Source organism: Cnephaeus nilssonii (assembly GCF_951640355.1).
Source record: "Cnephaeus nilssonii genome assembly, chromosome: 3".
In the NCBI taxonomy this organism is placed as follows: Eukaryota; Metazoa; Chordata; class Mammalia; order Chiroptera; family Vespertilionidae; genus Cnephaeus; species Cnephaeus nilssonii.
The window spans coordinates 77,376,871-77,401,044 of NC_137074.1; the positions used below are offsets into that span (position 1 = coordinate 77,376,871).

The window sequence follows — 24,174 nt, forward strand, 5'->3', positions numbered from 1 at the left end:
TCTGCAAACCACCTAGGGAGACAAAGATGTTAGCTAATGTGGTACTTACAGAAATGGGCTGAATAAAGTTATCTGTAATGCTTTGATGGAATTGTCCGTCACAGTCCTGGAGTAGAAATTAGGAGAGCATCTCCACAGACAAAAGGGGAGAGTGGGACTTCTCCCTTCTCTCCTGGACCCATCAGCTGGGACAGGGGTCCAGGCTTCTAACACCGCTCTTGACTGAATGAGAGAATGAGCAAGCTGCTCCAAGACAGGGCAGTTTTATAGACTGTCCCCCTCCCCAACTCCTGAGGAAGCCCTATCATTGTGTGTGTGTGTGTGTGTGTGTGTGTGTGTGTGTGTGTGTGTTCTGTGCAGGGAGTTGCTAAGAGATTTCCTGTTTTCCCCTTCCTTGTCCTCTTTCCTACCTTGCTTGTCGGCATGAGGTCAAACTGTCTTCAAAGGAAGCAAGTTAAGGAAACTTAATTAGGGTTCTGAAATTCAAACCCAAAAGTACCTTGTAAATTTGATAGCAATCACCAAATTGTTCTCTAAAAAGGAAGTACCACTTTACACTTCCTTGAATAGTTCCCTTGACACCTTCGATAAAAACTCATTAATCTCGTTAATCTTTTTAGGTTTTGTCAATCTGATTTCTCATCCTTGTTTACATTTTCCTAAATAGTGTTATAAAAAGACACTAGAATCTTTGTGCATGTTTGTGGACTATTTGTATTTCTTTTGTGAATTGCTTGCTTTATAGACAAGGGTCTTATTTTTAAATAGTCATTTTTTTAAAACTGGTCTATAGGAATCCTTTATATATTCTGGATATTAACCCTCTTAAATAATATGCTGCAATTATTTTCTTTCATTTGTCTTAATTATGGCTTCCACCAAAGAGATATTTTACACATTCATGTGCTGAGGACTTACGGATCCCTAGTCCCACCCTCCCACCACCCTTCCAGCCCCTAGAAGGAGAGTAAATGTAGCTCCTGAGACTAGGCTGCTAACACCTGTGAAGCCAGGACAGGACGAGTAGAATATGGAGATACTATCATTTACAAAGTTTCAAGTAAGCTTCCCGGGAAACCTGAATTCCTTTTTCACGCACTCGCAATTCCGTAATCAACAGGATGGTTATTTACATATGCAAATATATAGCTGAGTCGCAGGCCTGGGAGCAGGGAAGGGCGCAGTGCCGCCCAGAGGCCCGGCGCCCGCCAGCCGGTGCGCTGCCCTCCGCGCTGGGGCCTAGAGACCAAGCGACCAGGCGGAGTCCCTCCGGAGCTGCGGGGAAGTTCCTCCTGCTCCGCGGTATTGACTCTGAAGATCTGGATGAGGGAAGGATACTAAGGAATTCAGGAGAAGCTAAAAGATCAAAGTAGCCTCAAGAAAAACTGGCCCAGAAGGATAAATCTTTTAAATGTTTTTCACTACCCTGTTGTCTCCGGAGCCACCTTTAAGATGACCATACCTGTGTGTGTTACTTCAAAGGCAACTTCAAGAAAGGAAAAGGTCTAGGAAGGATTTTCTGAACGTTCTCAGTTGTTTGTTTGTTTGTTTGTTTGTTTTATTTTTAACTAAAACGAAGACAGTAACAAGTGCTGCCTCCTAGGACTGTTGTTAAAATACAGAAGGACTTGGTTCCAGCGCATGACACAGTGCCCGCTTTGAATCACACCCAAGCCCGCGCCCCTTCTCTCTGGCGTCATTTGATAGCATGTGATTATGATGCTCAGTGTCCAAAGGCTGGAGTTATTAATTGAATGTTGTTAGACAATGAATTATCTCACACACTGAAATTTAAAAAAAGTATTCAGAGCAACCCAAGGATGAGGACATTATATGTTTTTCTCAAGGGAGAGCTACTGGTTAAAATGCACGTCCCACCTTCGTTCTTCTCCCTAAAATAGCATCTCCGCAAGACAAAAAGCACTAACAAGATTTGCCCTTGAAGAGTGGAGTCCATGAATTCTAGAGCTCCCCGAACACCGTCCCCGTGGGCTGGGGACCGGGCCGCGCGCTCCGCCCAGGGTCACCGAAGTCTCCGCTAGCGCCCAGCAAACGTGTTTACTTCTGCCGCCTGCCAGCCGCGGGGAAGGGGGGAGGGGGGGGATCCGGGCTGCCCCTCTCGTTCTCCTGGGCAGTTTTCCAAACAAACCGGGGCGGTATGGGAGTGTCTTCTTGGCTGTGGAACTTGATCCTCTTACCCTGTCCTGCAGCCACCTTCTCTCCGCGGTGATTTTCCGGTGCGGAACGCCCTGCGAGGGCGCGCGGCCGCTGGCCCAGCCCGAAAGGTAGGGGCTCGGCTACGCGCCGGCCTCGCCGCCCAGTGGGCCCGGAGCCCCGCAGCCTCTCTCCCCGCAGTGCACCTTCCTCTGCGAACTTGGGGGCGGCCGAGGCCACCGCCCATCTGGCGCCGGCCGCGGAGCAGGAGGAGCTTCCCCGCGGCTCCGGGGCGCTCGGCGCAGTCGCCGGGCATCTGGACCCGGGCGCGGAGGGCAGCGCACCGGCTGGGGCGCCCGGCCTGCGGGCGGCACCGCGCCCTTCCCTACTCCCTGGCCAGGTCCCGGGGGTCGAGTCGTGCCCACGCCGCCCCTAACCCACGCCACCTTCCCCCGGTTTCCGCCGGCCGCGCTCCGGCGGCCCGATGCTGCAGGCGCCGCGGGAGAAGCAGCAGCCGGCTTGGAGCCAGCGGCGGCGGCGGAGTGAGCGCCGCGGGACCCGGACCGCGGGACCCCGCACGGTTTTGCGGTCTTCGCTCCTGGGACTCGGCGGGTAATTATCCCTGGCTGCTCGCGGTGGGTTTGCATTGCGGGGTGAGGGAGGTTAGGGGTGCTGGTCGGGGTGGCCTGGGTCTGTGCTGCCCAGATCCCCAGGTTTTACCGCCTCTGAAGGGAAGGGTCGGGGGTGGGGGCACGCTGAGCCGACTGCTCCTCTGCACTCCCTCCAAGCCCATGGAGAGTGGCCAGCGTTCTCACCCCCCCGCCCCCCAATTCTGGGTTTAGGGGGCGGAGAAGGGGGGCACCGGCGGGGCGCTCGGAACCCCGTGCCCGCCCGGGAAGGCGGGAGAGGCGAGGAGCCCGCCGGCAAGCGGAGGTGCGCCGAGAGCAGAGAGGACCCAGCTTGGGACCCAATTTCTAATTTCAGGGGAGCTTGGGCACCTGAGAGGTGACGGGTTCCTCGCTCACTGTTGTTCTTTTGTGTAAGGTCTGTGTGGGAGCAGGGGAAAGCGCAAGGTTCTGGTCTTTGACCTTAAAAAAAAATCCAAAAAACCCTTCTTCCCGCCACAATAGAACTAGACCTAACAAAGCGAGCTCCGAGGCGGTTTTGGGGAGAGGGTGGCGGTAAGAAAACTGCAGTGTTCAGGCAGGCAGCCTTTACTTTTCAAGATAAGGGAGCAGTAACTTGCCATTTTGAGGCAGAGATCTCAGCCCCCTTCCTTGTGTGCTGTTATTTTGCCTTTCACGGTACATTATATAAACTGATTTCCAGAAACTAAAAACCAAGCCACCCAATGTTCCTTCTTTTATGATCTTCGGTAGAGAGGGCAGAGAGAGTGGTTGGGAGCGGGAGGTTGGTGTTTGCTGTTCAGAGGCAATGTTTAAAGACGGTGTGGGAGTGGGCAGGAGAATACTATAATCGTGAATGCCGGGTGTCAGCCACCACGCGCGCTGCCGCTCCTGAACACGGCGCCCGGGCTGTGAGCGGCGTGAATTGGCAGCCCGGCGAGGAAGCTGCAGGCCTGCCAGAAGCCCGGCGCGCTCGGGGGCCCTCAGGCCTCAGGTCCACGCTGGCCTCCAGGTCTCTGATGGACGCAGGCCTGGATATGTGACCTTCTGGCCACGGCCCCAGACTGCACGGTTGCCTTATAATGGTTCAATAAAGGGAAACTGCTATCTTGACTGTTTCAGATTCAATTTGTTCTTATACCCCAAATCAATAAAAACAAACAAACAAGAAACAACCTTTGAGGCTCAGAAAGGGACAGTATTGGCAGAATAATGCCATTCTGAGACATACCATTAAAAGACATCAGTCTGTCTTTTGTGAAAATTGTGATTCTCAAGGTTTCTCATTCCAGCACTTAGTGGCAGCCGTTTTATTCTGTTGGAGATATGTATTCCACCGCAGGTGGAGCATTGTGGCAGAGAAATGAAATCATGCTGTTTCCCATATCTCTCTGATAAGCATCACTTGCTAACCATACAGGTTACCACTTGGTTACCCAAGGCTGGGACCAGAGATCTGTTTAACGCGCATTCTAGGCTATGATTATCAAGGAGGTGAAGAAAGCACCAAACTCCCCTGGCACCACTGTGATCCCCAGTGTGTTCACAGAAGCTATTCTATTAAATCTCCCCAACGACACCGTAAGACAGGAATGTTTAGTCCCATTTTATAGTTAAAAACCCAAGACTGCTCCAGGTTAAGTGACTTAGAACGGACCCTATGAAGGTCTGCTTCACCTGTGCCCTGTACCATTCCAGGAGCCTCCATGGGCTACGTGGCTCACAAGTTCTTTCGTTCTGTGTGCGTGTCTTTCTCCTTTGCCTTACACACTCCACTTCTCCACCCCCTGATCAGCATGTACTTCTTCGTTACACCTTAGGCAGGGCTCCTTCAGTTGGTGGTCTGCATACTTTGCCTTTCCTTCTGACAGCTTCGGGCTTTCACCCATTAGGTGTCTTCTGTCTTCTCCACGGTTTTGACCTGCCACTTAGGTGTGCTGTGTCAGGACAAATTCAGGAGTATATGTCATCTCCAATGGGTTGTGTTCCAGAAGTTCTTTTCATTCTGAATATAGTTTCACTGAAGTGCCTATTGTATTCTTCTTGCCTGGAAGAAGTCTTCCTAGGGATACATCCTCACCCTCACAGATAACATGGACATCTCCTGTTTATCCCCAACTGCAATGGATAACAGCACACGTCACAATTTCCAAGTAAACCCTTATGGGTTAAAAATAAAAACGTATTTGATTTGGAGCAAGCTTGACGTATGGAACAGAATGTGTGCATTAGACCTTACAGGGTTTCGGTAGGACCTGTCCTTTCGGTTTCATATCAGGGTGTCAGATGCACCATTCTTCATCGTGGGAATTAGTAGTGTCTTGGCCTTGGTCAGGAGCTTGGCTGCCATGCGACTAGGATAAGAAGGGATGAGATTCTGGAGGGAGGGGATGAGGGTAAAAGGAGTAAGGAGAAGTAGGATCTGAGTCTCTTTCCCTTGTAGGATCTGAGTCTCTTTCCCTTGTTCGTATATCTTTTTCTTGGAGAGCTTTTGGTTATCCAGAGTGGATCGCCAGCCTGCTGTTTACTGCCACAACCTTCTGGACCTGGCCAGGGGCTTTTCCTCTTCCTGGACCCCTGGGAAAGAAGGGAAGGAGAGCAGCCAACCCTTAGGCGATCTTCTTGTCATAAACACTGGAAAACTGAGTGAAAGGTTCTCTTCTTACCTATTTTCTCTTTTTCCCCCTTATACCTCAGGCTCAGTGTGCACATGGCATCATTTTATTCAGTAGTATGTAATGGTGGTCTTTGAAGGGTTCTTTAAGCAATGCTTTCCCACAATGGAAAGGTCTGTAGGAGATGAGAAGAATAAGGCCTCCAGATAAGGAGATGGCAAGGAAGCTGGAGAGTCTCCCAAGGGAAGCGGGGTCACTCTCACCTCCATGGGTTGCAGAAGCAGGTGCGGAGCTGGTATGGCTGCGGGTCACAGTCACTGTGCTGGGAGGTGGGCCTGCCAAGGGAGCAGAAAGTGGTTTTCCAGTGGATCCTGGGTGACTTTCTGTATGGTCACCCATAAGGTGGCACTTGAGATTCAACCGGTTTACTGAGTATCCACCATGTAACAGAAGTTCTAGGTGCTGGTCGCGGGGTTAGGCTGTGCAGTGTTGAACAAAACAAAGCCCCTGATCTTATAGAGCTTGTGCTTACGTGGTAAACAGAGTCATTAAACAAGATGCAAATAAATGAAAAAGCACCTTTCAGAGAGAATGAGTGTTATGAAGACAATACAGCACAGGGTGTCCTAGAAAGGGGTTGGGTAGCTACTTTAGGACAATCAGAAAGCTTCTCTGAGGAGGTGATATTTGCTGAGATGTGAATGGTGAGAAGGAGCCAGTCCAGTGAAGAGCAGAAGGAAGAGCATTCTAGCAGAGGGAACAGCAACTGCAAAATGTCAGAGGCATGAATGAATTCGAAGCCTTTGAAGAACTAGATGAAGAAGAGTGCAAAAGTGGTGGCGGGGGGTGGGGGGGGAGATGCAGTCAGTGAGGTAGGTAGGAGACAGCTTATGTGAAGCCTTCAGGTCTTAGAAAGGAGTTTGAATTGTGCTTTAATTAGAAGGGGATGACACTGGGGATTTTTAATTAGAGACTAACTCAGTCTTTACCTAGTGGGCAATGTACTTTCCTGTTTCTCTTTCTCCCTCCTTCCTAGGGCACTGGCATAGCCTCAGAGAGAAGCAGGCAGGGCTCAGAGGACCCTCCACAGTGTTCCTCTTGTCCTCTGGAATAAATCCACATATTCAGTGTCATCTTCATGCACAAAACCCTCTATCACTAGCTTTGGTATCTCAACCGCTCTCCAGACTGATTATCTAGTTGTCTCTAAGAAGTCTCTGGGTTGGTTGGTGACATCTGAAGCTAGATATTTAAAATTAAGTTAATTATTTAGTGAAATATATTATAGTTGATATATTTTGAAAGACAATGATTGTTGCAAGAGGTGATAATATAAAAATTCCCAAAGTCTTGCCTTTTCCTGAACTCCCACTCCCTCTCCCAGGCTGCCCTCTGTGCAGTCGGTTAAGGGAGGCTCATGGCCTTTTTAGAGTACAGTTTCAGGGGACATGTGCAGGACTCATAAATTTCACATGGTAATGTGCTATGCCTGTGAAATTTCATTTCCATTCGTCTTTGTAGAGGCTCTTGGCCGTCTTACAGTAGCTCTTAAACCATGAAAGTTTATGTCCAAGTCAATAAATCCTAATAGTGCTGGTTTATTAGGAATGAAGAGCAGGCCCCAGCATTTTATCAGTTAGCCTTTGATTCCAGGATAATTCATCATCACTAGTATATTAATCTCTGGGAAGCTTGGTACCCTCTTTAGAGAGAAAATTGTTTTTGAGATTCTTTAGCCAGATACTCTGTTCCTTTATTAACTTACAGACTTACCATCGCTACTATACAGGGTGGAGCAAAAGTAGGTTTACAGCTGTTCATGTGGAAAATAATACAATACTTAATAATAATATAAGAATAAACTCTGTACTTCGGGAATTCACAACTGCCACCCTATTTTGCCCCACCCTGTATATAACAACAACTCACCTTCAGCTTTTGTATCTGTTTCTTACTGATTGATGTAGTGGCATAAACTCTGGAATACATCTCTATTTGAGAGGGCAGTGATTCTGTCTCCTCTTATCACCCATGTGCCCCCTGTATCTGGTGCATTGTCCAGAACATTATAGATTGAGCAAACATTTGCCAAATGACTCATGCAATGTCCATGGATTAACTCACAATCTTAATATATTAGCTCAGTTATAACATCTTTATAAATATTATGATTATCTTTATAACTGTTAAGATATCAGGTTTTCATCTCAAAAGCTTTACCCACTGGAGAAAACAGGTGAAAGGTGAATTCATCCCTGTGGATTTGTATATATTAATTAAAATGCTTCTGCTTTTGAAAAGTTTTTTTTTTCTTTTTGAAAATATTATAGTGTATTAATACTGACAAGTAAGAAACTGGTCTGAAAATGTCATCGGATGGATACTCAAATTTGTTTTCATATACAGTAAACTTTCAATTCATTTTCATAATTTGTAATTTATGATTATTTGAGTTGGGTTAGTCAGGTTTGTGGTTACATTACTGAGGAAATAAGTGTGCCAGGAATGTGAATAACAAAATCATCCCCTCTTTAATAGCACCCAACCATCTTTACACACACAATTTCATGCCCTTGAGTAGGTAGAGATTTGCTTTGCTCCAGTTCCAACACTTGTTATTATTTTTGGTTCTAATGGGTATCATTTAACCTAGTTGGAGACACAAACATGCCCTGGGGTACAAAGCTCTCCTCAGCAAGCTTAGGAGAGCTGGGCGGAGTGGGGAGAAGCCCTGGCCTGCTGAGGGAACTGAGAGAGGTGTTGGCATAAGAGAGGGGCCCGCGGCAGGCTCTTGGTGAGACTCCTGGTGACGATGTTTCTGAGGAAGAACAATGTCTCCAGGGGGCGTCCTCTTGGTTATTAGAGATATTCTGTATTCATATTTTTAAAATCCTAAGTATTTAAAGGCTCTGCCTCTTAGATTTGTTTTTTCTTGCCCATCTCCCCTCCCCCAGCCCTATCTGATTTTAGTCCTCAGAGAGGTTATCAGCCCACTGTTTCTGGCAGGTTGGTGGACTTTTCTTCTTAGGAAGTATTCTTTTGGAAATATTTAGGCCAGCACCATAGAAGGTGCTGCTTTTATTAAAATAATAAAATAACATAATCAAATAAAATATAAAATAAAATCATATAATATAAAATGTAATAAATGAAATAATACTAAATTAAATGTGTTTATTCAAATCCGTCCACCCCTTAGCAAGAGTCCTTGGTGCATTAAGGGGTAGGGGCGGCAGAGATAAGGGAATATGTACATTTTCTGTGCTCAGAACCAAATAATAAAAAGATATTAGAGATTTATTTTTAAATTTGTGACTCCTGTTTATGTTTAATATAAAATTCATATAAAATTTAGATAATGTAATGTATAATAATTATAATATAATAGAAACAATATAATGTCATAAAACTGCATTTAAAAATTAGAGAATGGGTTATTCAGTTGCAGTGAGACAAGAGCAAAGAGGTAATAACCCAGGGATTCAACTAGAGTTTGAGTGGATTTTTAACTGCTTTCAGTCACAGCAATTAATTTAAAATTTTTTGGTTAATCCTCACCAGTGGATATTTTTCCATTGATTTTTTGGGAAAGTGCAAGAGAAAGAGAAAGATTCTTTGCCTTCTGCATGAGCCCAGAGTAGGGTCCCAACTGGGGAGGAGCCTGCAACCAAGGTTTGTGCCCTTGACGGCAACCAAGGAACCGAACCCAGGACCTTTTTGTATGAAGGCCGACGCTCTATCCACTGAGCCAAACCGGCTAGGGCTAATTTACTTTTATTTTGATAGATTCTAAAAGTTAAAGGAATGCTCTTGTAAATTATCTTTGTGAGATAAGGGACACTGCTTTCAAAATAAGGTGGATATTTGGAAATTATTATTTTACTAGAGGCCCGGTGCATGAAATGCATGCACTCGAGGGGCGGCTCCCTCCGCCCAGCCTGCACCCTCTCGCAGTCCAGGAGCCCTTGGGGGATGTCCAACTGACATCCTTAGCGCTGCCACAGAAGCAGGAGAGGTTCCCGCCACTGCCGCTGCACTCGCCAGCCACGAGCCCGGCTTCTGGCTGAGCAGTGCTCCCCCTGTGGGAGCGCACTGACCACCAGGGGGCAGCTCCTACATTGAGCGTCTGCCCCCTGGTGGTCAGTGCGTGTCATAGTGACCGGTCATTCCACCGTTCGGTCGATTTGCATATTAGCCTTTTATTATATAGGATCATTATTACATATTATATTACATTATCTATATTTGTATGAACTTTATATTAACCATAAAAAGGAGTCAAGGAATTTGAAAATAAATCTCTAATCTCTTTTTATTCTTTGGCTCTACTGAGCATAGAAAATGTGCATAATCCCTTATCTCTGCCTCCTCCATCATTTAATGCACGAAGGACTCTTGCGAAAGGGGTGTACAGGTTTGAACAAAAGTAGTTAATTTAAATTCTTTATTGTTGAAAGTATTACATATGTCTCCTTTTCCCCCCATTGACCTCTTCCCAGTGGCTTTCCCTCCACCCCTAGCACATGTCCCCATCCCCCCATTATCTGTGTCCTTTGGTTATGCTTACTAGTATATGCATACATACAAGTCCTTTGGTTGATCTCTTACCCCGCCCCTCCTCCCCCACTTCACACCCTCTCCTGCCTTCCCTCCGAGGTTTGACGGTTTGATGCTTTTATGTCTCTGGATCTATTTCTGTTCATCAATTTATGTTGTTCATTATATTCCACAAATGAGTGAGATCATGTGATATTTATCTTTCTCCAACTGGCTCATTTCACTTAGCATAATGCTCTCCAGGTCCATCCCTGCTGTTGCAAATGGTAGGAGTTCCTCCTTTTTACAGCAGCATAGTATTCCATTGTGTAAATGTACCACAGTTTTCTAATCCACTCATCTGCTGATCTGCACTTAGGCTGTTTCCAAATCTTAGCTATGGTAAATTGTGCTGCTATGAACATGGGGTGCATATATCCTTTCTGATTGGTGTTTCTGTTTTCTTAGGATACATTCCTCGAGGTGGGATTACTGGGTCAAATGGAAGTTCCATTTTTAAATTTTTGAGGAAACTCCATACTGTTTTCCACAGTGGCTGCACCAGTCTGCATTCCCACCAGCAGTGCATGAGGGCTCATGTATTATATTTTTATGTGATATTATTTTTACTTTATTTGTGTTATTTTATTATTTTAATATAAGCAGCATGTTCTGGAGCATTCAAGATCTTGTTCCCTGGCATATCTTGTCAGTTTGACTCAAATAAACTCTTCTAAAAAAAAAAAAAAAAAGCGCCTTCTATGGTGCTGGCCTAAATATTTCCAATAGAATATTTTAGGGAAATGTCAAAACAAGTTAGCTTATCACTCCTGTTAGATCCCAGCTATGCTACAAATAAGTTAGAAATAATTGGTTTTTTCTTAAGCAGGATGTTAGGAGCTGTGTGTACTTTCTGACCATGAAGTACCTGAAAATGTTTTCCAGGCACTGAGGTTCTTGGAGAACAAATCTGGCCCATCTATAGCAAAACACACACACACCTGTTTTTACAGATTTGGCTTCTGCTTTAATCATAAAATGATGTCACTGTGTTCTTATAAAAATGTTTTACCTAAGCTCAATATTCCTGCCCATGCACCTTTTATAATAACATCTTTCAAGTGTGGTTTTAATTAGGGGAATATTTTTTCTGCTCAAAAATCCAGAGAATTTCCCCCCGCCCCCCCGGTTTTGATGCTTTTTTTCTGCCGTTTCATGTTGCTGACTTTCTTTTTACTCTCCCACTTGAGCCTATAGTCACTGCAAGCCTTTCGATGTTTTAGCTGTGGGTGTTTGTTTTTAATTAATTAATTTATATATTGGTCACTTGATAAGAGACAGAGAGAGAGAGAGAGAGAGAGAGAGAGAGAGAGAGAGAGAGGCATTGATTTGTTGTTCCACTTATTTGTGCATTCATTGGTTGATTCTTGTATGTTTCCTGACCAGGGCCACAATCTTGGGGTATTGGATTGGCGCTCTAACCAACTGAGCTACCCAGCCAGGGCAGCTTGGGATGTTCTTTTGACACTTAGTACCTTTTCCTTCCATTCCACACTCCCTCATCCAAGCCAGATTATAATCGCTATTTATTTTCTAGTTTTATGGCTTATAATGGCCTGACTCTGAACAAGTTGCTTAACTTCCGAGCATTACTTATCTATAAATTTGAGATAGTGTCCTCATTACAGTTATTACAATAATTAAAAAGTAAACACATATTTCCCTGGCTGGTGTGGTTCAGTTGGTTGGGTGTCTCCCGTGCATTGAAAGATTGCCAGTTTGATTCCTGGTCAGGGCTCATGCCCAGGTTTCGGGCCTGATCCCCGGTAGGAGCTGTGTAGGAGGTCACCAATTGATGTTTCTCTTTCACATTGATTTTTTTTTTCTCTATCTCTCTCCCTTCCTCTTTCTCTAAAAGCAATAAAATATTTTAAAAATGTGGTTTTCCTCTTGGGAATTCTAATTCAAACTGCTCTCTTAAAAAAAAAAAATAGAGCCCGGCTGGTATGGCTCAGTGGTTAAGCATTGACTCATGAACCAGGCACATGCCTGGGTTTTGGGCTCTATCCCCAGTGGTGGATGTGCAGGAGTCAGCCTATGGATGACACTCCCTCATCATTAATGTTTCTCTCTCTCTCCTTCTCCCTCTCCCTTCCTCTCTCTAAAGTCAATAAGAAAATAAAAATAGTAAACACATATAAATAGTTCAGCATAGGCTTTGCCAAATATCAAGCATTTAATCAATGTTACTTGCCATTATTATTATTATAACTCTATTATTATAACCATATTCTTCGTCAAATATTACAAGTTAACTTTCTCCAGAATGGCTTTCTGTTTGACCTTATCTAGCTCTAATATTTTTTTCAAATCTATTTCCCTTTAGCACCTAACTTCATTTTGGACTCTATTAATTTGTTCATGTTGTTGTATTTTTAAAAATTATTCTTCAGTGAACAGCAACAAATATGTGAGCACCTATCTTGTGCCAGGCACAAGGATCTATAAGTATAGAGCCCAATGTTTATAATATAGGGATCTGTGGGCACACAGTGGAGGGATGCAGTGAAGAAGCAAAAGCTACTCTACTCAGATGTCCATTAAAAAACTTGATTTATTTTAGTTTATGTTTTTTCAATAGTTTACAAATTATAATTTAGGGTTATCTCTTCTTGAAACAGCTTTGTGTGCTTTTTCCTTAGACACTCCTCTATCCTTATCCAAATGTAAAGTGGAGATAGAAAGAGTAGTCCTCCAAGAAGAGCTAAATCCCAACAGATGATTCTAATTTATGGCAGGGAGGGGGGAGGCTAGGAGGCAAGAGCGGGGGAGGGACCATTTCAGGTAGCATGATCAAAGGCACTGAGGCATGAGGGTGTGATTGAGAACTACTCGAACTTTGGTGCTCTTAGAGCGTAACATTCTAAGTCAAGCCTTTTAGGAGGTGATGCAGGAGAGAATGTAGGAGTCTGCTCGGTCAGTCTTAGACATCTGTGTTTACGTCTCCCTGAGGCCAAATATGCGCCTTATAGGATGTAGGTCTATATAGACAATTTATAACAAGCAAATTCTGCAAATTGCTTCTGAAGCTGGACTTGGATTTACATGTGGCATGGACTATATCTCTTCCATTTGCTGTTTTCCTAAGAAAATGATGAAAACATTAGTTATGGTAATGCATAATTGATGATAGAGCTCTCATTTTTAATAACCCAAGTGTCTAAACTATAGAAATACTAAATATCATTTGAGACTCTGAAGCCTGGGGGTCTCTATGAGATTTGAGAGTAGAGATGGGCGTCAGCAGGACAGAGACACCCAAGGAGAACAGGCAAGGGGACCACTGTGAATTCCTGGCCTTCTCAGTGTCTCCCTAACACATTTTACAGAACAGAAGGCCAAGTGCTTCATTTTCTATAATTGTGTGCTTGACAATTTATATGTCAACTTTTTATCAATATTTGATTTTTCTTTGTTCGCTCTGATACGAAGTTCTGACTTCCTTCCCCTCTCCACTCTCATTTTTAAGGCATCACTCAGTTTTTAATATATCATATCAATAGAGTTTATGCAACAGCTGATGTTAAATATCTGAATTACATTTAACTCTAGAGAATATTATGTGTTTTAACTTCAAAATATGTTTTCTACTATGTCTGAGTGGTGTCCGGTATATTTTAACTCTGTTTTTTGAGTTGATTTCTCTTGCTAAGAAATGAAGCAGTAGTATCCAAAACATGCTAACCACCAGAGCTTAAAATTTCCAAAGAAGAATTAGATATGAAAGAAAAAAAACAAAATACTGAAACTTACTTGAACTGTAATGAGCCTGCAAATGGAATGTGCGGGAGAGGTCTGCAGGGAGGCCAGGAACACAGAGCGAAGAGCAAGAAGTGTCTTGGTGTGTTTTCAGCACCGCTGAGGGTAGGAAGTGTCAGCACCGCTGAGGGTAGGACGTGCCCTTAATATGGGTCTGTGGTTATCAAACGACCTTTTAGTGATCACCCATGAATTTGCCTATAGAAGTTGCCAATCTACCAGTTCAAAGGTATAGACTCCTTGGCACTTACAGTTTTCTCATTAGAAATGAGCCATTCTGGCATTTCGTGAACCAGCAGGGCTGAGCAGCTAACTCTTTTGTTGTGGCCCCTCCCAGGTCATGCCCTCTCTGCGAGTCTGCCTAGGCTGCCAAGACCCCTATTTCTTAGGCAGCTCAGATTCTCTAGTGTTTGTTTTTTTGAAGTCCAGTTTTTATAGGAGTATCGGACATACAGAGGAGTCCACAAACCATATGTGCAGTTCGTACATTTCCTCCCAGTGAACATACCCATAGAAAGCAGATTTTCAAGGTCTACTCTGGGGCCATCAAGGAACGAAACTGGCTGCGTCTGAAAATGCTAATGAAGGGCAGAGTAAGGAAATAAAGAAGAAGCCATAGAACGGCATAGAAGCCTCTCATAAGACACGTTGAAGTCCTGACTCCCAGAACTTCAGAATGTGACCTCATTTGGAAAGAGGGTCATTGCATATGGACTTAGTTAAGATGGGGTCCTGCTGGAGTAGGGTGGGCCCCTCGTCCGATGTAACTGGTGCCCATATAAGAAGCGTGCATGTGAAGACAGGCACAGGAAGAACACTGTGTGAAGGCGGAGGATTGGGGTGAGGGATGCATCCACAAGCCAAGGAGCACCAGGGAGTGCCAGCGAACCACCGGAAGCTTGAAGGAGCCAAAGAGGGGCTCTCCCACAGGTTTCAGAGGGAGCATGGCCCTGCCAGCGCCTGGGGAGCTGTAATCTCCAAAGACAGTGTATTGCTTGACAAGTGTATTGTGAGACGACTTTTGTTGTGAGCCACCCCATTTGTGGCCCTTTGTTCTCGTAGCCCGAGGAGAGGAACACAGAGGGTCTGCCGTGGGCCTGGTGCCCTGAGGCCTCAGCTTTGCTTCCCCCAGAGCATGCCTGTCCCTTGCTCCTGGCGATGCCCTGGCTGTCCCTGTCCAAGCTGTTCCTGCCTGGACTGGCTCACAGAGTGCCCTCTTCTGCCCCTGGTCGCTCCGTGTCTGTGATGTGCCCTATAGGAAGACAGAGGCATCATTGCCATTCTACAGCGTCTTCTTTAGTTCTTTACTCTGCCCTTCCTTAGCATTTTCAGACGCAGCCAGTTTCGTTTCCTGGCGGCCCCTGAGTAGACCTTGAAAATCTGCTTTCTGTGGGTTCCCATTATTGCCTGTTTGGGTGTCTGCTGCATCGTCCTGCCCATCCTCCCAGACCCAGACTGGGGCCACTCCTCCGTGTAGTTTTCCCCAGTTCCTCTGGATCAGAATCATCGTTAATAGGAAAACCAATCCAACTTTACTTTTTACATGAAATACCTGCTTTCAAATAGTTTGGCGTGTTGTAAATAAAGGTTTCATTCTGCTGTACTGAGGCATCTCAAAGGCCAGTTCTCAGCTGAGATAATAAGAAAGCCCGATCAAAAAGCAGCACAATTAGGCTTTAGTAATAAGGAGCTCTGTGGAGCGTGGTAGATGGCTGAGTCCGTCCTTCCCCCCACTCCCCCCCCCCCGCCCCCCTCTCCGCAAAGGACTGGCTTTACACTGCCTTACAAGTTATCTATCTCTCCCCCCACCCCACCCCGCCCCCGCCACCACTGGGCTGAGTTGCTGGTGTTAGGGGAACCACAAGGACCAGACTGTTGTGATGTCCCCATGGTTACTCCATTGACCCAGGCCACTTCCTATGCTCTTCTTTTGTGTCCTTCCTTCGGGACCTAGGGACTCGCTGGTGGCTTTTGTCCTAAAATGCTCTTGGCACAGTTTCTTCCCCTTCGCCTCACATGTCCACAGCCTGGCTCAGATGGACGTGCACTCCTGAGGCACTGCTTCCTTTCACTTCAGAAGCCTTTGCTCAATGCTGGTAACTAGGGGGACGTCTTCAGAACATTAAAAAAAATATCACAAACGTGGGACATTTCAAAGTTTTGAATAATCCTAGTTTTTGTTGTGGGTCTATTTGTAGTTTATTTTCTTGCTAACCCTCTTCCAACTTCTAGTTTCTGTGGTTTATGCAATATATTAATATTTATATTTTGCCCTTTGAGGGGGAAATACAAAAAAAAACCCTGCATGTTTTCTGTTAATTATGTATTCTGTAAAATAGACTTATTATGTAATTGAAAAATAATAAAACAGGGCACCTTGAAGCTGCAGTTTAGAGGTTAGATTGAGGCAAAAGGTTGTGTTTGTTTATTTTTTTAACCTTTATTGTTTAAAGTATTACAGATGACCCCTCTCCTCCCCCCTCCGTTTCCCCCCAGGCTTTTACCCCACTTAATTGTCTGTGTTTAAATATGTGGCTATATAAGTTTGCCTTTTGTACACCTTGCTCTCAGCTCAGACAGTCCTAGCACCCTGAGATCTTGTGCCATGGGAAGAATGAGTAATAAATATCTGTATTGAATAGATGGATGGATGGACAGATGGATAAATGGACGATGGTGTGGTTCCACCTTCTTGGCCAGCAATTTCACTGAATTACTGGTAGGATAAATTTCAGTTGAGTTCACGACTGCCTCTTGAAGCAAGGCGGGGAGGGGAGAGCGGGGTCTGGGGCGGGGGGCGGGAGGTGGGTATTTCCTAAGCCCAGGAGGATTTTGTGGGCTGGAGGCCAGGGATCTAGAAGCAGTAATATCTCTTTGGCTTGCCTATGGAATGTGCTAAAATATTTGGCTAGTGGTTTTTTAAAATGGGCCAAACAGTATGCTTTCATTGTGACTCCCAGTATGCTGGAATTACTGCTTTCATTGGAAACCCAGATTTTTTTTAAAAATTACCTTCTTGGGGATGCTGTACCCTTCTTTGGAAATCTACTAGAAGAGACTTCTCTCTCTCCCTCCAAAGAGAAATGGCCCTATTGAAATTTCCTTTGGTGTTTTCTAGAGTAGGTTATTTTAAGTATGAAGAACACAGCTGTTAGTAAAATTATCCATATTTTAAAACATCTGCCTTTTGAAGTTTCCTCAGATTCTTTTTATTTTATTTTATAGGAAATAATGTTAAAGAGGTATAGGAATTCCATATGGTTCTTCACATATTTGTAGACTTGACTTTAGTTTACATTAGGTAATAAACCTCGTTATGATTTCCGTGAGTTAAAAACTTTCATTAACGAAAAAGAACATTGTATAGAGTCAAACAGTTTAAAGGTGTGACCATTTCAAGATCAAAGACTAGCATTATATTGCTTTGGTTAGTTGTCTGCCTTAGCAAATATTGACTCTGGCATATACTATAGTAGGCACCTCCCAACCCCTTGATTCTAAAAAAAGAAATTGGTGATCTTCCTGTGGGGTTGTGGCCTGGGTTATTTTCTGGCCAGAACACAAAACAAAGCATTCCAGAGGAGCCTTTGGTTTATCTACTTGCTCAAACACTGAGTTTTTTGCCCAGTCAATATGGTTATCAGGAAGAGGAAGCGGTTGTAAGAAGACTATTTTCTGCATCTACTTTCTCTTCAGTATATTTTGTTTCAAAATGATTATTATAGGGTTACCTTAACTAGAAACTTATTTTCCCATTTAAAATACTATTTATTTTCCCTTTTCTGAGACTTATAGTATTTCAAATATCTAGGTATTTTTATATGACTTCCATTATTAAAGGTGTTTGTTTAAGGAAAAATCCTCTCTATTTAAAATGAAATTTCTCTCTGAAACTATTTCTAGCAATTTATAAAGTGGCTTTTGTAGATTAGAAAAAAAGTAAGTTGGCTCCAAAATGACATTCAGATAAGCAGTTCTCTGAAAACAAGCTAAATGTCTACCAGTAGGGAATGGTTAGCTTTGATATATATTTGGTTAATAGAATGCAGAACTCAAAAAATATGAACTAGACCTTTATTCATCAGTATGGATGGACCTGAACACCGAAAGTGTAGAGCGGAAAACACAAACTTCAGAATATTACATATTTGTTATGTAAATGTTAAACATCACAGAAGACAATGTTGTATGCCATATAATGCTTATGAATGTGTGTTTGTACCTGTGTGTGAATAAAATGTGGACTACCTACTGAATTCATGATAGTGGCTGCCTCTGAGAGAAGCGTATCAGGAATAGGGAGGGGAACTTAAAGGTACATTTGAAAAAAAATCCCTGAAAAGATATGTTTATTTTGGTTTGGGGGTTCATGGGCATTTGTTATATTGACATTGGGACTTCTGTTAACATTTTCATGATAAAAATTTTCATGTAATATTTCCTCAGGAAATAAGTTCCAACCAGGAGCCATACATTTATCAAGGCTGGGAATGAGACTGAAGCTATTCTAATGCATCTATAGTAAATGATGTTACTCTGTGAGAAATGAAAGTTGACACAATGAATCTGAACACAAGAAAAACTCCCAGCTGACTTGGCTCTTGGGAAGCTGTAATAGCTTACAGGTGAAGAACAGAGACCCCAGCACCAGACCCTGGCTCGACATATTCTAGCTCGGAGACCTTGGACAAGTCAACATACCTAAGCCTCAGCTTCGTTATCCAAAGAATGAGACTAACAGTGCCCATCTCAGCGCTGTTGTGAGGATTAGATGAGTCTGTGCACGCAGTAGCTATGCAACAAAAAGTAGCTATTGTTTTCTGTGGGCAGCCTCAAATCTTTTAGTGTATTATTTTCATTTTCACGCCCGAGTCTTTGCTAATGCTGTTCCTTCTGCCTGGATTATGTTTTATTTCCACCCTAGTTTCATCTGGCTAAATCTTTCTCGGAGGAGTTTCCTGAGAATTCTCTCAAATTCTTCAGAGAAGCTCCCTGGTCTTCCCCACCTGGGTCAGTTCCTACTCAAACCATGATTGTCCTGTAAAAGTTACTTGTGAACTGCCAGCTCATTCCTGCCTCTCTCCTGGTTTGTAAACTACTTTTCTTCTTCACTACTGTATCTTCAGTACCTAGAACACTCTTCGGCTTGGAGTAGGCATGGGAAATTATTTTTTGACTAAATGAACAAAATTACTGCAGAAGGTGAAAACTTTCAGAATTAATACTTTCAGGAAATGAATTTGACTTAATGTACTTTGACTAAAGTATTAACCTACTAGTGAGTTAGGAAATAAAATCTAGGATTATATAATTTCATAAAAAATATATATCGCATGTATTGGTTTATTTGCAATAATAAATTATAAGGTACCCCAAATGAAGAATACATCATCTGTGTAATGTGAGAGGTTTAGAGGCTCATCTAGTGATGGATAGCAGTATAAGTTAATCACATATTTGCATTTGCTGTGGAAAGCAGGAAAATGTCCAGTACTTTAATCTTAAGGTTTGATTTGTTTATCTGATATTTTGCCCTCCACTTAACTCACACTTTTTTTCTTTTAAAAATAGCAAGAGAGGGCCCTAACCGGTTTGGCTCAGTGGATAGAGCGTCGGCCTGCGGACTCAAGGGTCCCAGGTTCGATTCCGGTCAAGGGCATGTACCTTGGTTGCGGGCACATACCCAGTGGGGAGTGTGCAGGAGGCAGCTGATCGATGTTTCTCTCTCATCGATGTTTCTAACTCTCTATCCCTCTCCCTTCCTCTCTGTAAAAAGTCAATAAAATATATTTTTTTAAAAATAGCAAGAGAGGAACTAACTAACAGAAGATGATACTTACCAGGAAGCAGAATAAGCTAGGCTCAATCAGAATAAACTGATGTAATCAGGACTTTGAAAAGGGGCTTTTGTAAGTCAGATAGAATGTTACAACTTTAAAAATACATATTTTATTAATTTTTAACTTTAGAGAGGGAGAGGAAGAGAAACAATTTGTCGCTCCACCGATCCGTGCATTCTTTGGTTGATTCTTGTATGTGCCCTGACTGGGATCGACCCCACAGCTTTGGCGTCTCGGGACAATGCTCTCACTTTTAAGCAAACGAAACAGTAAAGCCAGTGGAAGGGGGGCCTTCAGAGTTGGAGCAAAGGCAGGAAACTAGTTCCCTTTAGTTGTGGGTTTGTTTTCTCTGGGAGAGAAACCTAAGAATGCTTTAAAATCTGAGGAAGGTCTTTGTGTTCAGATACTAGCATATTTATCCAGGAAAGATATTACATGGGATTTTGAACTGATTGTAAGCCCAAATTTATTAACTAAGTGGGAGAGCAGAGCAAAAACATGAGCAAGCAAGAAATGGGGGCTTTCTACACATTAATGAAATTTTTATGACTCAGAAGGGTGTTAGGGAGGTGAAATTCCAGGGTTAGAAAAATAATGCAAGGCTCTACATTGATAAAGAACTCTATAAATTATAACTTTGGGAGACTTTCCCCTCCCCACCTTTGGAGATTATACAACACAGATCCCTAGGAAAAATTACTATGTAGCCACATTTTCTCTCATCCTACTTCTCTGTCAACTGTAGTATACTGACATCATAAATAATTGCATTTTGAATGCATATATTCATTCATTCATTTATTCATCAGAACATGCTTATTTATATGCCAAGCTTGGAGTAAAAGCATATTTTTTAAAAAGGAGGTAAAACATCTCTTCCTTAGAATTGTGCAAAATTAGTTATTGCTCAGAAGTATGACCCAGTGGGTACTGCAAGATACCAAGATACCAACTCTTTTTTGGATATTTGAATGTGTGGACTCATAAAACCCTGCTTATAACCACTTAACTTATTTATTAAACACCTGCCCAGAAATCAGGGATAATCAGGAGGACTTTTGAAGTCATGTGGTCAGAGGACTTTGTACGCTTTGGGAAACACTGGTTTTAATAACATTCTAATGCTTGAAATTAGAATGACTGATCCCTTGACTGACCCACAGTACTGGCATCACCTGGGAGCTTGCTAGAAATGCAGGTTCTCAGGCCCTGCCCAGACCTACTGAATCAGAATCAGAATTAATTAATTAATTATTTTATTTATTTATTTTGTTAATCCTCACCCAAGGTTATTTTTTCCCCATTGATTTTTAGAGAGAGTGGAAGAGACACAGAGAGAAACATTGATGTGAGAGAGACACATCCATTGGTTGCCTCCTGCATGCGCCCAGACCGGGGCTGGGGATCAAGCCTGCAACTGAGGTAGTGCCCTCGACTGGAATCAAATATGCCACTGTGGGCGGCTGCTCTAACCACTGAACAACCCGCTAGGGCCAGAATCAGAAGTTTAACAAGATGGCTCAAGTGATGCCAATGAACATTAAAGTTTAGTAAGCACTGATAAATCCCCAAGTATTGTTTTTTGTTTTTTAATTCTTACTTGAGGATATGTTTTACTGATTTTAGAGAGGGGGATGGGAGAAAGAGAAACATTGATGTATGAGAGAAACATTGATTGGTTCCCTCCTGTACACACCCCAACTGGGGATTGAATCTGCAACCTTGGTATGTACCCTGACAGGGAATCGAACCAGCAACCTTCCAGTGCACGGGATGATGCTCCAACACCTGAGCCACACTAGCCAGAGCCCCAGTGGGTTTTAGAACAGAATATCTTTAGTAACAAGTGACTCATTATCCAGCAATGCAGCATGTAGTATCTTTAGGCAACCTTCTGTGTTGCAGAAGACTGGGGGGGGCGGGGGGGTGAAAAACAAGCAACGCTTAGAGAGTTTGGAGTTACACTTTAATATACACCGGTGGGCTTAGAGAAAAATGAATTCAAATTCTAAGCAGAGCAACAAGCAGAATTTTTCTTTTTATTAAAGAGCCAGCCCTACGTGTGCTTAGTGGTTATCTTGCTGGAAGCTTGTGGCCTCGAAAACAACACAGTTCTACCCAATTAATAAATACATCTGACATGGCATGAGAGTATGGGCGCATCTAGTCTCTGGCCTACAAGGTCAGGCAGCTAAGTTTATCTTCCTTATTATACAAGCAGGCTGAAGCAAAGTTATTTTTTCCAGAATAGGGGGCTGTCTAAAAAATAGCAGAGTTGACTTTACAGAAAAAGGGACTATCTAAATAGCAGAGAATTTCAAACAGTAGTTTTACAAAATAGGGATTAGCCTTCTCATTAGCAGGTTCTTCCTTACCAAACTCAAACCTAACTCCTTGAATGTTCCATTCATCGGCCATGGCTTAACCACTGGTAACCTCAGAGCCTGGCCAATGCCTCTCCTTGAGGAAGGCCATCTAAACACAAGAATGGGCCCTAGCTGGTTTGGCTCAGTGGATAGAGCGTTGGCCTGCAGACTGAAAGGTCCCAGGTTCGATTCCGGTCAAGGGCATGTACCTTGGTTGCAGGCACATCCCCAGTAGGGGGTGTGCAGGAGGCAGCTGATCAATGTTTCTCTTTCATTGATGTTTCTAACTCTCTATCCCTCTCCCTTCCTCTCTGTAAAAAAATCAATAAAATATATTTAAAAAATAGCTTTAAACACGAGAATGGGCTATCTTATTTCTTCCCTTTATTTAAGATTTTCCAGGTATAACTAAATTCCCATTCCCCCAGTTGTTCCTGGTATAACATCAAGGTTTCTTTACTCACTCATGTAGGCTAGAAAATCTTAAAGGGCCCTTCCAACTTCAATATTGTGATTGCACCTTTACATCAGCTGGTAATAAGTAGTAGTGGGTAGGAGATGGTAGAAACTCAGGAGCTGTATGTCTATACATTTAGGGAGAATGCTGCCGAGGCACAAACTTATCATTATCCATAATTTCCTTAAGTTCACAATTCTGTCTCATGGAGGAGACTTCTATTATAATAATAGCCACTAAAACGCACCGCCAGCTGCCTTCTGATTTGTAAATGTGCCAATTACTTAGCACTTCAGAAGTGAAAGGCACGCAGGAACACATGAAAATAAGCATTTTCTGTCTCTCTATACATTTTAAGATTTAAGATTTTAGTCTTAAGAATTACATTCTAGATTAAGGTTTAAGAAAAAAAATTAATAAAAAACGTATAAGAAAAAAGTTATCTTTGATCCACAACTCAGCACATCACCTGATTTCATTGTTCCCTGACGGCTTTCAGTAATGTGTTCGCACACGCATCGAACACACAGAAATAACCTTAGAGTACTCGGCTTTTAAAATGTTTCTTTCCTTGCTTGGTAGAATCTAAACATTTTTTCATGTTACTATGTGAATTTCATAATAAAGCATTCCTATTTCTGTGTGTAGGACATTAGAGTTCATGAGTGGCTTCTGAAATAAAGTATTTGGCATATTTTTGTAGGTTTTCATATTTGTTTATCAATATATCTTTTTTAAAAAATAACATTTTCTACTAAACAGGAAGTACAGGGCTGCAGCTTTTTTGTTGCTGTTGGTTTTTGTATCAGGGTTAGTCTTATGTAAGAAAAGCTGAAACAATGTCAGAAAAGCTGTAACAGGAGTATTTTAAGATTCTTTTAAAAATATTTTTTTGAGAAAGTGGCCACAGCACATTCTTAAACTAGTTGCTGTTTTTACTAATTTCCTCTCGCTTTCTTTCCCCTCATTTCTTCTTGCTGTTTTTACTCTTCTTGACCTCTTCCTCATTCCCCGCTCTCCTCCCCGCCTCCGCTTCAGAGGGTTTTCAGAGCAACAGCTCCTTCTCTCACCTTCGCATGTAACAATAAAGCTGTGTGTATGTGTGGAGAGAAGCTGAAAAATAAGACAGATGGTTCTTTCATTACCAGGTTGCTTTGGGTTAATTGAGCTGGACATGTTATTTTTTTCAAGGAGACGGAGCTGGATCCTGTGGATAACCAGCCATGAACTACAGTAATGCAGTAGGTGCTGCCGGGTGTGCTGTTGGATTTTTTTTTTTTTTTTTTTTTTTTTGGCAATTTCATCATCCTGTCAAGTATTTTGGGGACAGGTCAGGAGTGAGTTTGCTAAAATAATCTTCATTAAAACGTTTTTAATGGATTAAAGATGTTCTCGGGTAGCGAGCCATTCTTACAAGCATGCCATCTTTGTGTCTCATTTCAGTACTTACACGTGAAGGAGCAGCACAACCTTTGTGTTGGATAATTTCTAGTGGGACAACGACTGGGCAGACAGCCTCCTGAATCTCCAGCACCCTGACCACATCTTCACCTTAAGGAACAGAGGGCCTTTGGGAAACGGATTCCTTAAAAGTGCAGGTAAGCGAAGGCGACGCTGCCGCTTGCTCAGACTTTTTAGATGGAAGTTTGAACACTGGCAATGCTCTTATACAATGAGACAATGTTTCCATCTCCAGCAGGTGACTTTAAAATACCCCCTGCTTTGTATAGGTAGGCCTGCCTGTTACCTTACCTCTTAGGA

General features: G+C 43.1%; 1 protein-coding gene across 1 annotated transcript in view; it reads left to right on the plus strand.

Annotated features, from left to right (window-relative positions):
- The first annotated feature begins 2,063 nt into the window (after window positions 1–2,063).
- ST3GAL6 (ST3 beta-galactoside alpha-2,3-sialyltransferase 6) overlaps window positions 2,064–24,174 on the plus strand; it is an 86,905-nt gene continuing 64,794 nt past the window's right edge. The window contains exons 1-2 of the mRNA XM_079766834.1: window positions 2,064–2,766; window positions 23,857–24,011. The gene's annotated coding sequence lies outside the window, so the exon portion shown is untranslated. The remainder of the gene's footprint in view (window positions 2,767–23,856; window positions 24,012–24,174) is intronic.